The following is a 671-nucleotide window of genomic DNA, read 5'->3' on the forward strand; positions in this document are numbered from 1 at the left end:
GTGCTGGGGGATTGAACCGCGGTCCCTGATGCTTTTGCTAAGCTTGTTCTAAGTAGGTGCTTTAGACCACTGAGCCATCTCTCCAGCCCCTAGATTTTGTATTTAAAGATTTAAATTGTTTTTAATAAGCTACCTAGGAACTTGATAAATGATTGAAGAACTATCTTAAGCTTTATCAAAGGCAGAGTTCAGAGTGATATCAAAAGATAGGTAGTGTTTAGTAGGTGAAGAATTCCATCCATTTTAGTTGGTTATCTAACGTCTGGTTCATGAGTTCAGGTTCATAATATTTTGCTTTCACTATTTCATTATTAGATTTCCTTATGAAAAAGCTTAAGTTAAAAAGTTTTTTGGTCTTTATTAGCATTTAGTAGAACATGATGAACATAAATTCAATCATAAGGAACAAGATTTAGATAGTAAAAACTAGACTGCCAACAATGACATAATGACTTTTTTTTTTTTGAGTACTAGGGATTGAACTCAGGACCTTGCACTTGCCAGGAAGGTGCTTATGCTGCTGAGATATCTCTCCACCATTAATTCTTAGTGTCTTTCTATGGTCAGGAAATATGCTGTATTTTTTTTTTAATTTTTATTTACTATTTATTTATTTATTTAATTTATTTATTTTGTGTGTGTGTGTGGCCAGTTCAGCCCACCAGGGGGCG

Source organism: Octodon degus, unplaced genomic scaffold (assembly GCF_000260255.1).
Source record: "Octodon degus isolate 3935 unplaced genomic scaffold, OctDeg1.0 scaffold00361, whole genome shotgun sequence".
Taxonomy (NCBI): Eukaryota; Metazoa; Chordata; class Mammalia; order Rodentia; family Octodontidae; genus Octodon; species Octodon degus.